Raw genomic sequence first — 13,042 nt, 5'->3', positions numbered from 1 at the left:
TCTTTCATAATTCAGAAGACTACTTTTTTTTTTTTCACGTGCGTTTCATTAAAGTATCAACTTTGGCTTATGAGGTTTCTCATAAATTCCCTAGAAGAAATAAAAATGGAAAATAAATGAGGCATTTGTTGACATACTATAAGTGTGTTTAGTTTTGGAAGAATTTTAATGAGAAATTTGATCAGAAATGTTCTGAGTTCATATTGAAATTTCTACTTTTAGGACATATTGAGATCTTTTCTAAAGATCTAAAGACTTCTAGGCAAAACAGCTGATATCTGGCAAATTTGAGCACAGTTTGAGACATTTTGAGCTCTAGAGTGTATGTGAGATTACTGGGGTCTTTCTTTATTATTTTTCTTTTCCATTTGCACTGCTTTTTAATCTTATTGCTGTTGGAGAAACGTGGGACTTTAGTATCTGGCAAATTGAAAAATGTATACATTGGGTTATTTTCTTATTTTCTCTATCTGCAAATTACTGTAGGAGGCCTAAGCAAATGTCTCCATTTAATCTCATTGCTGTCTAGGACAAAACACTGAGACATTAAAGAGATCTCCTTTGCCTTGTCTAATGGAACAGTCATCCTGAAACCCCAATCTTTCTTAAGATCGCTTTTTTTAATCTGGGCTGGGTTTGTTTTCTTCTATTCAGTTGTTGATACTTCTGCCCATTTGCCTTTGCCCCACTTTTTGTGTCACTGTCCCTTCACACTTGCGCTCGGCTGTCGTTCACTAGTCTTCCTGTCTTTTTCGCTTTGCAGCTTCGTGTGAGCGTGCTTGTATATTCTGTGCCGTGGAACTGGCACGGTGCCAGTCTCTGCCTTTGCCCCTGATCAGAAGCAAACGTGACATTTGTGCAGAGGTAATGGAATCCTTGCACAATTAAATCCCCGACTGCGAAGTGAAGTCACTCCTTCCATCCCTCCATCCTTCTCCTTTCCTTTAATCCACAGGAGGGAAGGCCGTGATGATGAGACCGTCTCAGCACGTCGCCCCTCTCTTTTGCTCTCTGTGTCTCTTTTTGTTTTTAACTTCTCCACATAAACATCTCCCCGCCTGGCAATTAATTAGCACAAATGTCAATTAACCCCCTCCTTCCAAAAAAAAATAATATCGTAGGAGAATTAAATTTCAATTATAAAAATTATGTTGGAAGGCAGCAACGTTAAATTGCTTTAATGAATTGTGCTGAAGGTGACAGTTGTTATTTTGCAGCCCGTCGTGGCGGGAGACCTTCCGCCTGCTCTGATACAATGTGAAGTAGAGGATGAATAGAGGAAAACAGAAGGATGGGGATGAAATGATTGTTGAGAGGAACAGAAAGGACGTATTTCCTGCAGTAACTGTAACCGCTGTACGTAATGCCTCATTTGTGGGATACGGCAGGCAATGGCGTGAATCATTGTTCTGTGCCAACGAGAGAAAGCACTAAGGGGTCTCTCTTTCTCTCTCTCTTTCTCCCTTCCTTATTTGACTTGCACAACTGCTGATGGTGCATTTGCCCACCGGTTGTGCTCCAGGACCGTTCCTCCATACGTTATCATATTTAAAGGAATAGTTCATGCAAAAATGAAAATTCTTTCTTCATTTACTCACCTTTATGTTGTTCAAAACCGGTGTGACTTTCTTCATTCTAGTGGTTGTTCTTTCCCATGCAAATAGTTCACACGGGGACTGGCAGTTTCAAGTTTCAAAAAGGTCACAGAGAAAGGTGAAATTATCAAAAGCATGGTCCATATGACTCACATGCTATATTACAAGTTTTTTGTGTGAGAAACGGATCAAAATATGAGTTATTCACCAAAAAGCTTCCTGTGCTGTGAGATGCTTACCTTTGTGAGTTAAATTCATTCACTTGACTTAGTCTGAGAGCTAGACGAACCGATTCTGTCTCAAACGAATGATTCCTTCACAAGTTGTGCAGTTGGTGTAGAGATGATGAGTTTTGTATTTGTATTTATCATATCAGTCTTTTTACAGTCTGGTATCTTGTGTGTGTTGGTACACCCTTTGTGTCTCTGACATTTCACTAAGCAGATTGATAGTATGCATATGTGTGTGTGTATGTAGGGAGGCATGAATAATATCTCACAAAATAGAGAGTTCACCCAACTGTTTTTTTTCCAGAGTTAAAGGTTAATTTGAAGCAACAGTAAAATGGATGCTACCATTTCCTCATCATCTTTTGTGGGTAAAAACTTTGGACACTCTCAGCATACCCCGGCACTTGAGTTGGACTAGCCCAAGACGTCTCCACCTATTCTCACCATCAGTGATTAACATCTCACTTTGCTGACAATGATTTTCCTTGTTCATCTGATGGTAAAGTGATAGAGAGAAATATTAAATTGGACCTTGATGCTCATCAAAAGCAAATTTCATCCTATAGGAAAGAGAAATCACAAATTAGATCTTCTCCTTCACTGCACTTAGATTAAATCGAAAGTGACTTGACTCCTGATTGTCAGACTTTTCTCCTAATAAAAACCCCAGAAGTATCACATGTACATTATCTCCTCTAGAGCAGTGGTTCTCAACCTCTTTGACTCCATTGTCCAACAAAATATTTAATGGAATTATGACAAAACTGCTTTTTTTTTTACTTTTCTTTTAACAGAGATATATTAAATTTAATTAAACACAATTTATGTCATCCTGAGACCTGCCCACTTGTTGAGAACCACTGCTCTAGAGTTTAAAGAGATCTCCACACTGTTTCAAAAAGCCAGAGATTCCAATATGATCTCAAAAATTCTCATAAAATTCTTCCACAATCACATTATCTGACCTATTCTATTGACGTTAATATTTTAGCTCTAATGGACATTTTTATAAAGGTAAGAATGAAATGATCTCTTCTTCACTGAAATTGTCCTGGTTTCTGCAAGCATTTGACTTTTTTCCTCTCAAACGCTGAATTTCCTGTTTATATACAATGCGCAGTGTTTCCGTGACTGTCCAAATCACGCGATTATGAGTACGTGATTGGTTGTCTGTTGCTAGCTGTAACATTCTAACACTGCATTGTTTCACACTGTACAAGTTTGGCACCGCATTGTGGGGTTAACACCGCAAAGGTGGTGCAGGGTTTCATAACCCTGGGCAAAGCGGTGGTAACCTCGCTTCTAAAAGTGTAAAACATTCCTTTACCCAGGGTTAAAAGCGGTGTTTAGAATGACGTTAAGCGCAGTGTGAAAAGCCTTAATTTGTCTTTTTATTCTAAGAGAAACATTTGAGACAAGGTTGAACTTTGAAGAATAACTCCATGTCTAGAAGTCTCCTGAGCTAAAAAAACAGCAACCCTTGAGCAATAAAATTACCCTCTGGGATTGGTTTGACAGATAGATTAAGCAAATCATTGTAATTGTACCATTGCCCATCAGTCAGTCAGGCAGAAAAATGCTGTTTAGTGAATTGAGTACAGATTGAATCATGTTTTGGCCAGTTGCATATTTGTGGCTGTGCAATTAACAACAGCCTAGCAGCCCCCCACACACAGTTCAAGACCACCCCGACGGGCATGGAAATGCAAGTACTGTGTGATGTTTTTTTTCTCTCTCCAAGCATCTGGTTATTGACTGCCATCCACAAGGCCGGACACACACGCATACATTTTCATTGGGCCTACAGTCCTCTGACCGGGCAACTGAAACTCAACACTCATTTAGCAGTGGCTCAACATAAGGCCCACTTCACAACTTCACAACACAGCGCACACACACACTTAGAAGTTCATTACATCAGTATCCTTCCTTAATTGCCTCTGTGTAACGCACACCACAGGCTAATGCAGGGGGTCTCAATGCTGGATTTGTTTTTATGAACACCTTTGTTGTGCATCTTTGTTGTTGCAACAAGTTTGTTTCCCATCCTGTCATATTTCTCTTAATTCACTTTTCTGTAATAAGACTTAATATGATTTGATAAATGAATCTGCTTATTTTCGTTTTTGAATATGTGTCATTTCTTAGAAAAGGGCAGTGCTGAATCATTTAATTAGTCATGCATTTTCATACAAATATTTTTTTCCCTTTATAGATAAACAGGAAAGAAAGAGGTCAATTGAATTGCTCATATTGTGGTCTTGAATATCTCAGGAGACTTAAAAGAAAAGATAACTGAGAACTTCATTTAAGTAACAACTTGGTCTCGGATGTTTCTTCTAAATAAAAACAGACACAAATGAGCTTATTGTTGTCATGCAGTAAGAGGTTCCATTTCATTCATAATTCCAAACCACATCAATCTTAATAACACTATTAATTTTTTATTTAATCATTTATAAGTGATATATAATTGTTCATGAAGGCTGGAAGTAAAAAACGCCTAATATTCAGGTGTGCATAATTATTAAGCAGGTTTTCTTGTCTGACCCTGTTGACCCAATGAGCATTTCGCTGTCCAATGGTTATGCCTTAACTTTGCAATTTCTAGTACTGCGTTAGTATTGCATCCTTCTCATGGGCATTTAATAATTTGATAATAAATTGACTTTTTAGTCTGAGTTAAATCTCTTTTTTGGCTCATTTTATCTGTAAAGGAAATAATAATTATGCACACCTGAATATAGGTGTTTTTCACTTCCAGCCTTCGTGAACAATTATATATCAATTATAAATGATTAAATACAAAATTAATAGTTATTAAGATTGTAGTGGTTTGGAATTGGTAAAATGTGCATGGAAAAAAAAATCTACAGAAAATCAACTCCCATAATAATTAGGCACACATTCTTTATTGAAATTCATGATTGCAATAACATCCATGGAAGCTTTCCTTTGGATTTCCTTTGGACTTTCCATGGAAGTATAGTATAATATATAATATAATATAATAGAATATAATAGAATACACAATATATATGTAATATAGTGGAAAAAGTTTCTTTAGATTATAAAAATGTTCTTCACACTAAGAAAGAATGGTTCTGTGAAAAACTTCAATGATCCGTTCTTCTATTTTATCACCCCTTTTGGAACCTTTAATTTTAAGAGTGTGAGATCTCTTCTGAACTCTGAACTCAGCTGCTCTCCTTTTAACCCTTATTGCTTTGTAGGAGTTACAATTGAGATATTAAAAGGTTCTCATTTGTGACTTTGTTAGATTAGCTCTGCAATATAACAGCAAATCTGTCTGATATTAATGGCTGCTTTAGTGGAGTTTATTCAGTCTTAATCACTGTCCCTTCTACAACTTCATATTAACTTTCAGTTACACCTAGCTTCCTAACTTCCTGTTTCGCTGGGTGGCTGGCCGGCAGTGGGATGATGTCGTAACGTAGAGTATCAGGAAAAGAACAAAAGTCCGGGATGAAGTCCCAGGCAGCTGGCCCAGTATGTACGTGTGTGCGTAGGAAACACCAGCGCAACTTGCAGTGAGCAGCAAATTAACGCCCACATCTCCCATCTCTCCCTCTCTTTTCACTTTCCTGTTTGGACTCGAAGGTGATTGGAGGCACAGGCTGTGACAGTTGACGGAAGTAGAGAGAGGGCAAATAAAAGAGAAAGCATTTATTTACAGTATGATGCTAGTTAAGGATGCGGTTTCACACAGGATGTGCCCCCCTGCTTCGGTCTGATGGGGGCAGGCTGGAGCTTGGGGTGGTGGCCTGTATTGTGGAGCTGGTCTTAGATTCTGGGCTGGACCCACCAGCACACCCTCAACGCTGTTTCCTGTCTGGGCACAGAGAGATGAGAACAGGTTAGCGCAGGTCACTGGGAAAAAGAGCGGAGGATGAAGGACAGTCGAGGGTGTGTGAGCTTGGGGGGTGTTTAATTGTCTCAGATATGTAGAAAGGTCACGTGTTGTTTTTTTTTTTTTTTGGGCCCTTTACCTTTAGCTTTCTTGTCACCGCAGTGAACCAAATGCAGTCCCACAAGAGGAATCAAACATCCCACCGCTGCTGTGAAGCATTGAATCAGAGATTAGCATGTGAAGCTCATAGTCATTTGAGGTGGATGTACTCAAAATACCCTAGAAACTATCAACAGGCCGATGTAAATTAGATCTTACATTAGAGATATCAGGGTTTTTTTTTCTTAAAAAAGGAGAATGTAACTGCTTTTTTTTTTTTTTTTTTTTTTTTAAGAGAAGGGCTGTGAAATCTATTAGTGAAAAAATGCAATAGGAGACCAAGTGACTTGTTCTTTGACATTAAAATTCTCCATCTAATCATATAAGGTTAATGGTCTTAATGAGGCCTAAAAACGCAATGAGACATCGGATCTACTTTTTATTCACGGATCGCTTGTCTAAATAGGAGAAGTGGCGCACTGACCGTTTAGCCTTGTGCTAATGACGAATGCTGAGAAGTTTGAGCTGAGAGAGCAGACTTTGGGTAATGAATGATGAATACATTGAACATCATGAAAGCTTTATTAAGGAGATATGGTATTTTGATTCAAGGTGTTATGATTTGTCCTTGTTAAACTACTTGATGATTTTTTTTGTAGCATTCACTGTTTGATTTGCCATATTTTTGTGCATTTAACTGGATACAGTATTTCCTATGGAGTCATTTTTCCCCCATTTTTCCTATACGTATACACAAGTTCAAAAGTTTGTGGTCTGTAAGATTTTCTTTATGCAACCAAAAATAGTCAAAAAAAATTAAAATAAATAAAAATAAAAAATTTAATTAATATGCAAGTGTGTGTGTGAACTTTTGAACTGTAGTGTATTTTGTCAAAAAAAAAAAAATACAAAAAAACCCCCCAACAACTTTGATGCAAAATTGTGTCTTTAATTGTTGTAACCGGCTAATAAGGATTTAAGTTTAACCAGGTTACTTTATTTTAAGACAGACATCACTGAAAGTAATGCAGTTCAGTAAGTGAGTCAGATGTTGATTCACAAGAACAATGACTCATTTAGTGAGTTCATTCAGTGAAGGATTCGTCAGACTGATTCAAAGCAGTAACTCTTTACTCTTACTCTTTAACTCGGTTTATATATATATATATATATATATATATATATATATATATATATATATATATATATATATATATACATACAGTACCATTCATAAGTTTGGGATCGGTAAGATTTTTTTTTAATGGTTTTTAAAAGAAGTTTCATCTGCTCATCAAGGCTGCATTTATTTAATAAAAAAAAAACAGTAAAAAAAAACAAAAAAAAAAAACAGTAATATTGTGAAATATTATTACAATTTAAAATAACTGTTTTCTATTTGAATATATTTTACAGAGTAATTTATTCCTGTGATGGCAAAGCTGAATTTTCAGCATCATTAGTCTTCAGTGTCACATGATCCTTAAGAAATCATTCTAATATGCTGATTTGCTGCTCAAGAAACATTTCTTATTATTATCAATGTTGAAAACGGTTGTGTACTTTTTTTTTTCAGGATTCCTTGATGAATAGAAAGTTCAAAAGAACAGCATTTATCTGAAATACAAAGCTTTTGTACCACTATACACTACCGTTCAAATGTTTGGGGTCAGTAAAAAAAAAAATTTATTTATTTATTTATTTTTAAAGAAATTAATACTTTTATTCAGCAAGGATGCATTAAATCGATCAAAAGTGACAGTAAAGTCATTTATAATGTTAAGAAGATTATATTTCAAATAAACACCGTTCTTTTGAACTTTCTATTCATCAAAGAATCCTGAAAAAAAAAAAATTGTACACAAATATTTTGTACAGTTGTACATAATAAATGTTTCTTGAGCAGCAAATCAGCATATTAGAATGGTTTATGAAGGATCATGTGACACTGAAGACTGGACTAATGATGCTGAAAATTCAGCATTGTCATCACAGGAATAAATTCAAATTTCAAACATTAAAATAGAAAAAAAAAATATTTTCAGTAATAATAATATTTTACAATATTTCTGTTTTTACTGTATTTTTTTATTTAAAATTAAAAATTATGGTAGTGTATTATATATAAAAAAATGTTTTAATCATCAATTTGAAATGAAATAATTATTTTTGGCATTTTATTTTGAAAGCTACACTTTAAGTAATGCAAAGAAAAGGGAAAACAGCATGCAAAATTACACCAGCAAGCCTCAAACTTACAAACCCAAAGTGTCAGAGCATGTGCACTAACTGCTAGGCTACGGCCCGACTAGAGCTTCATGTAGCTGATCCGTTTGTGCCTGTCCCCTGGAGAACAGGAGCAGGAATCTGTCCATTAAAGCAGTCTCTGAGAACACTAGTGTACACTAGGCCAGAGGGGACAAGAGCAGTAAATCTGTGAAAGTGGATCTAGACCTGACAAACATGTGCAGAGCTGAGAAATACAAACAAACAACAGGCCTGTTTGTCTCCCGGTTGGGTTACAGAAATACACATACGCGCACACACACAACACTACAGCTTATGCTTCCTGAGTAGAGATGTAGCATTTCTGTCCTGTGGCTCTTTAGTTTCATCTCTTTTAAACACCATTCACATCTTTTGTTTTTGAGTCCATTATCTAACAGACCCAATAGTCAGTCAATACAGTCTTGCAGACAGCACCATTCTGCATTGATGTATGTATTTATGTGCTGTATGCAGAAAAGAGCAGCTCTTTTGTGAACATGGTGTAAACAGCCATGCCAATAAACCCATAGACCGTATCAAGCTACAGTAGCTATTAAAATAAGGCTAATATCTGCTGCTGCATTTTTTTTCCTCACTCTTTTTAAAAAAAAATAATGTTAACGTGGCATTGTAAAAGAGACGGATGATCTATATGGCAGATTGATCAGCGGGTAGAGACCCCATTATCTCTTTCCGTGTTAATTACAGTGTGCTCAGCTTGTGTGTCAAAAGACGGATAACTGACGAAGGTAAAAGACCTTATTTATGCTTTCGTACTCAGCTGGCGGCAGCTTTCCTCTCTTTTTCTTTTTTTTTGCCTCCTCAGCTCTGTATATTTATCGTCCAGTAATATTACACTGTCAAAAACGATCATCTCTGCGGAGATATTATTCGCTATCGTCACCTTCACAGGCATCCATTTGGACCTGCTCGATCTCAAGTTACTGACTCTTCCTCTGCATGTGGAGTGGCTGAGCAAATTTGCGCAGAGATTTTTGGTCGTCCCCCGGGACGGCAGAAAGGTAATTCGGGTTGCGTAAATCAATATGTGGGCAGCCCAGTCATACCACAACGAAGAGACATGGCACCGATCTTGGAATGCCCTGTCGTTTTGTGGCTTTTAGTGGGGTCACATTTTGCTAACGGAAAAAACAAAAGCAGAAAAAACGCAGGGGGAAATTTCAGTCGCGGGCACCCAGATGCAGTCGATGCTCACCTGAATAGTTTTAAACTTAACTAAACTTGCATTTTGAACTAGACTTTAAATGAATCTAAATTAAACATCTGTACATAAACACAAACATATTATTCAGTTATGAAACAAAAGCAGAATGTGTAAGTTGTTGTTGTGATGAATTGGATGAATCAATTTAAGCAAGAGTTCAACTTTATTCACTGTAAAAAAATAAATAAATAAATAAACAAATCATAATTTTTACAGAAAAATACTACAGTAAAACTTATTAGGATAACTGTAAGTTACTTTGCCATACATGATGAAAAACTGTAAATGGTTTAAAGGAATAGTTCACCCAAAGTCACAAAAACCTATGTAAAAATAATAATAATAATAATAATAAAAACTGTGGATTTTGATTAGCTAGCATTTAATGTGCTTACTAAAGTTCATAGCTTGTATTTAACATGCCAGCTTTTAACTAGTATGCTAGATTTCAACAAACACAAAACAAGATGTGTGATAGTTTACGAAGAGAGACTGAAAACAGACACCAAGTCCTTACACCAAGATCATGCAACATGTTTATTGTTTGCGCCGTGTGCCGGCGGGCCCCTTCATCTGAAACACGCAGCAGTGAAACCCCCATGAAGGGACTTTTCTTAACCCTGTGTTACAGATCTTTTTTCCTTTTTTTTCTTTCTTCTTATCACAAGAGCGTGTGGTGTGAGAGGTAACATCAAAACAGTCTTTCCTGTGGTTTTGTGTAAGGGTGTCTGTCAGACCTACAGTCCTCAGGCCTGTGTTTGTACCTCTCACCAGAAAGAACACACTGTTATGATCCCTCACATACACACACACACGTTCTCTCGCTCTCCCTTTCAAAACCATTTATGCTTTTCATCACTTCCTGTCTGTTGACCAGACTGAAACACTTTTCTGAAAGTCTGTCTGGAGTCAAGGTTGAGAAATAGAATTGGGTAAACAACAACAACAACAACAACAACAACAACAACAACAAAGTAGATTTGTTTGGTTTTCTTTGCACAAAACAGACTGTGCCAGCCAGGACTGTTTGAATTTAACATTGTGCAAGGTGATTGTCATTGTTTTGCCATTCCTGCGATGATAGCATTATCGTCTATTACTGCACCACATCGGTATGGTAGATATTTTAGTATTTTGTGTGTAATACAAAGGAATTTATTTGGTTTTGTCTGTTGAAATATTTGAGTGTCTGTGATGTGTGGGTGTTATCACGCCAGGCGTCAGACGTTACGGTAAGATGTCAGAGCATCACCTGGTGGACTAGCACAGAACATAGGCCCACGTTCAAATGGCAAACACTCACATATAACCATGAGAAATGATTTCATGTCACATATGGACACTCTAAATTGATTTCCTCTCAGCTTGTCTCATTAACCTTTTTTATTTCCAGCTGATTTGAGTCTACTTTTCTTGAGTTTCAGACTCAGAGTAAAAAAAAAAAAAGTGACTTTATTTCTAGTAATTGTGACTTGATGTATCTTTGCGACATTTAAATCTCACAATGTGATTTCTAATTTAAAAAAAATAAATAAAAAAATAAATAAATAAATAAATAAATAAATATATATATATATATATATATATATATATATATATACATATACAGGTGCTGGTCATATAATTAGAATATCGTGAAAAAAGTCCTTTTTTTTTTTTTATTGTAAATTATTTAAAAAAAATGAAACTTTCATTTATACTAGATTCCCTACATGTAAAGTAAAACATTTCAAAAGTTTTTTTAAATTTTTTATTTGTTGATTAGAGCGTACAGCTAATGAAATTCCAAAATCCAGTATCTCAAAATATTAGAATATTTACATTTGAGTTTCATTAAATGACCATCCCTACAGTATAAATTTCGGGTATCTCTTGTTCTTTGAAACCACACTAATGGGGAAGACTGCTGACTTGGCAATGGTCCAGGAGACAATCATTGACACCCTCCACAAAGAGAGTAAGTCACAGATGGTCATTACTGAATGTGGTGGCTGTTTACAGAGTGATGTATCAAAGCATATTAAATGCAAAGTTGACTAGAAGGAAGAAATTGGGTTGGCAAAGGTGCACAAGCAACAGGGATGACCACAAGCTTGAGAATACTGTCAAGTAAAGCCAATTCAAACACTTGGGAGAGCTTCACAATGAGTCAAATGAAGCCGGAATCAGCGCATCAAGAGTCACCACACTCAGACATCTTCAGGAAAACGACTACCAAGCCACTTCTGAAACAGAAAAAATGTCAGAAGCATCTTACCTGGGCTAAGGAGAAAAAGAACTGGACAGTGAACAGTGGTTGAAAGTCCTCTTTTCAGATAAAAGTAAATTTTGCATTTCATGTTGAAATCATGGTCCCAGAGTCTGAAGGAAGACTGGAGAGGCACAGAATCCAAGCTGCTTGAAGTCTAGTGTGAAGTTTCTGGAGTCAGTAATGATTTGGGGGGCCGTGGCATCTGCTGGTGTTGGTCCATTGTGTTTTATCAAGTGCAAAGTCAATGCAGCCATCTTCCAGGAGATTTTGGAGTACTTTATGCTTCCATCTGCTGACAAGCTTTATGGAGATGCTGATTTCCTTTTCCAGCAGGACTTTAGCACCTGCCCACAGTGCAAAAACCACTTCCAAGTGGTTTGCTGACCATGATATTACTGTGCTTTATTAGCCAGCCAACATGCCTGATCTGAATCTATGGGATATTTTCAAGAGAAAGATGAGAAACAGTCGATCCAACAATATACAGATGATCTGAAGGCTCAATAGTGCCTCAGCAGTGCCACAGGCTGATCACTTCCATGCCACACTTCACTGATGCTGTAATTTGTGCTAGGAGCAAGTCATTTGCTGTAAAATGTGCTGCCGACCAAGTATTGAGTGTACAAATGAACATACTTTAAAGAACTTGAACTTTTCTGTTTTGAAAATCCAATTTTTGATTGATCTTAGGAAATATTCTAATATTTTGAGATACTGGATTTTGGACTTTCATGAGCTGTACGCTCTAATCATCAAAATTTAAAAAAAAAAAAAAAAAAAAAAAAACTTTTGAAATGTTTTACTTTACATGTAGGGAATCTAGAATATATAAAAGTTTCATTTTTAAAAATAATTTACAATAAAAAAAATGAACTTTTTCACGATATTCTAATTATATGACCAGCACCTGTGTGTGTGTGTGTGTGTGTGTGTGTGTGTGTATATATTAATAGATAATATTTCTCTCTCTCTTTCTTAATATCTTATTTTAAAGGTACACTATGTAACTTTTTTTTTGGTTCAAAATTAACATTTAAAAACTGAGGCTATACATCATCAGTCCTTCTTCCAAGATGTGTATTTGTCTTACCCTGATTCACTATGGTAAGTAAATCTCTGGGAACCACCCATTTTAAAAAAAAAAAAAAAAAAAAAAAAAAAATGAGTAGAGAAGAGTCTGCTGGATCCGGGAGAGTAAGGTATTTTATTAAACAAATAAATTGCCATATGTAGCTCTCTATCAGATTTCATTGTAAAACATCTACTGTGAAGGGACTTTTGATTATGGTTGTTGTAACGCTGTGCTGGAATTTATTTTCAAGGAAGCACAGTGTCTGTTAACTCTTTCCCCGCCATTGAAGGAATTATCTGTCTTTTATGAGACAACGCTTCCCGCCATTGACAGAATTTTCCGGCTTTGTGTTTTCACTGTTATACGGTAGGGGGCGCTATTATGCATCTTCTGATAGAGCACAGAATTTCTAGATCAAAACACAGGAAAAA

At 36.3% G+C, this 13,042-nt stretch overlaps 1 protein-coding gene across 10 annotated transcripts in view; it reads left to right on the top strand.

Annotated features, from left to right (window-relative positions):
- foxp1b (forkhead box P1b) overlaps positions 1-13,042 on the top strand; it is a 205,058-nt gene that overhangs the window by 23,789 nt on the left and 168,227 nt on the right. The gene's annotated exons all lie outside the window — the stretch shown is intronic.

The sequence above is a fragment of the Megalobrama amblycephala genome, linkage group LG8 (genome assembly GCF_018812025.1).
Source record: "Megalobrama amblycephala isolate DHTTF-2021 linkage group LG8, ASM1881202v1, whole genome shotgun sequence".
Lineage (NCBI taxonomy): Eukaryota > Metazoa > Chordata > Actinopteri > Cypriniformes > Xenocyprididae > Megalobrama > Megalobrama amblycephala.
The sequence above is the reverse complement of the archived record's forward strand: the minus strand, read 5'-3'. Positions and strand labels throughout refer to the sequence as shown.